Genomic DNA, 2,550 nt, shown 5'->3' on the forward strand with positions numbered 1-2,550 from the left:
TAAATGCTCAGAGTGGCTTTCTCCTCTAAGGCTTTCTCCTCTAAGGAATCACTGTCAGTCCAACCAAATGATACTACACTGCATTTGTCTGTTGAGTCTCTTAATTTTCTCCTAATCTAGATAAGTTCTTTCCCTCCTCATTTTTAAAACTTTTGTCTGCAGTATTTATATCATATAGGAAAGTAGATCCAGAGGCTAGATTAAATTTCTACCCAGAACTAACCAGTAAATATTTGGGGACATGACATTTTGGCACTCTGAAAATTCTAGTAGCATTGGGGATCAAACTTTCCTCTGTGAGTTTTGACATCAAAATGCCTTTAATATTATCAACCTTCAATATTTAAGGATTTGTTTTCCACAAACCAGGTCCTTTAAAAAAAAGAGAAAAAGAGTCACTAGTTTAGTCATGGTAGACTTACTCCTTCATTGAAATGCAAACATTTTCCTTCTTTCTGATTTTGTCTGACAGCCATGTAATAGCCCGTACAGCAACTCATGTAACCAAGAGATTAACGTACTTCCCAGAGCACAGCATCATCAAGAGAATCTGGCCATATGGAAGTGGGGGTGGGGCGGGGGATAATTCCTGGTCCAGCAGGAAATGGAGGTAACCAGCATAAGAGGCAAGGTGGTGGTGGAGGGGGTGGTCCATTGAACTTGAGGCGTGGCTTTCCTGGCCCCACCCCTGATGCTGGCGCTGGTTGGGGCTGGGGGGAAGGATGTAGAAAAGCGCTCCTTGGTGTGGCTTTAGACTTGATATTTGGTTTCTTTCCAAGTCACCTGGAGGACCTCTCACTTTGATCTGTTGACGTTTGCCTTTCATTTTCCTTCCCGTGGGCATTCTGGTCCACACGATCATCTAACTCCTCCCAAGCTGGGGAAAAGTGGATCAGACAGAGGTTTCTCTCCTCTGAGTCCATATCCTGCGTAAACCACAACACACGTTTCTCTCTTAGGAGGCATTGACGTGATGGTAACTGGTGGGTGCAGCTATCTTCTCACCAAACGGCAGGGCATTGATCACCAGCTTTTCCATGGCTTCAGTGGGGTCGCGGTGTTCTTTTTCTGGCTCTTTTCTTCCCAGGAGGTTTTCTTGTAGGGGTGCGTTTTGGTTTGTCAGTAGTTTCACAAATATCCCCATTCCTTAGGGCAAGCGTGTCAAACTCAATTCAAATGAGCGACTTTGATTTTGTGATTTTACTCGTCGTCGGTAGTTAAAGGGTTATCGGGGGAATTGGGTGTGCGGTGTTACCACCATCTCCACTAAGCGCTATTTTCTTTATAATTTTTTCTTTCTATTTGCATTTTATTTCAGAGAATCGTGGGACACACACACACACACACACACACACACACGATCTCTGCAGCCCACGGCCGCCAGTTTGACACCCCTGCTTTAGGGCATGCTTAAAAGAAGCTGCGGCTTTATCATGGGCTTTGATCAATGCTGTCTCATCCCAAATGTCAGTTGCCACTCTGGCCTGTTCTGAGTGGGAACAACACCGTGTCTTTTCCGCTCCTGGACACCTCCACCGCCCCCCCATGGCCTTGGCCAGTCCATGGCGGGAACCATTCCATTTCCATTGATTCCTTTTTGACCTGAACTAGCCAATCTTCATTGCGCTCCCAAGGAAGAGGGGTGGTCTTGAGACCCCATTGTCACTTACAATCTGCATCCCTTGACACTCTTCCTGAGGATCGGGAGTGGTGACGCAAGGATGCCTCTCCAGGTCTAAACTGACGACGTGAGTGTGGGGGAAGAACGGAGTTGTCCGTCATCAGGTTTTATCTTAATGCCGTCCGCAGACTCGTGGAGTTATCGCTAGCACCTTTGTGAGTATTGGCCTCAATTTCCACGTTCACTTTACAAAATCATCTTGTGCCAGAGAGACTATTTAAAATTGTCCTTCCAGTCCTGTGTCTCCAGGTGGCATCTGTTGTTAGCAGCGCTGATAAGGAAGGCTACAGACATGCCGTGACATTGGTGACCCTCAGGATAAGAGTAGATCAAGGCTTTCTGAAGAAAGGGCAGAGGATACCATTACTTCTTGTCACTGCCAGACTATGTTTGCCAGTAAAGGATCATGTTAAGCTTCCTCAGACGCAGGGAATTGGAAAACTTGCAGCTTCTGCACCGATGACTGCTCCTCTCAGGACTCCCCTTTCTGGTCAGGGTTGCCATTTGGTAGAACAACATTCAGATCCATGGTCATGGCTGAGCTTTCAATGAAAGTAATGACCTTCATCTAAGGGTTCAGGGGCTACCGGGGAAAATGCCATGACCTGAAGTAAGGGTCACCCTATCTTTACACACCTGTACACACACGTACACAAGAAGTGATGCTGTGACGATATTGGTTATGGACTGGAGTTCACAAGAATAACATGCTTCTTAGATGAGAAACTGTCTTCCATGAATCAGAAAAGCTTTGTGTTGTTGTGAGGGACCTTTGAGTCAGTTACGACGCATGGCAACCCTGAGCACACCGGAAGGAACCACTGCTGGGTCCGATGCCATCCTCGCGATTGTTGTTTGGCTTGAGCTCC

At 46.5% G+C, this 2,550-nt stretch overlaps 1 pseudogene; it reads right to left on the reverse strand.

The window, feature by feature from the left end:
* Positions 1–407: 407 nt before the first annotated feature.
* On the reverse strand, positions 408–1,564 carry LOC142431739 (survival motor neuron protein pseudogene; annotated as a pseudogene).
* Between the last annotated feature and the right edge of the window lie 986 nt (positions 1,565–2,550).

Source organism: Tenrec ecaudatus, chromosome 18 (assembly GCF_050624435.1).
Source record: "Tenrec ecaudatus isolate mTenEca1 chromosome 18, mTenEca1.hap1, whole genome shotgun sequence".
NCBI lineage: Eukaryota > Metazoa > Chordata > Mammalia > Afrosoricida > Tenrecidae > Tenrec > Tenrec ecaudatus.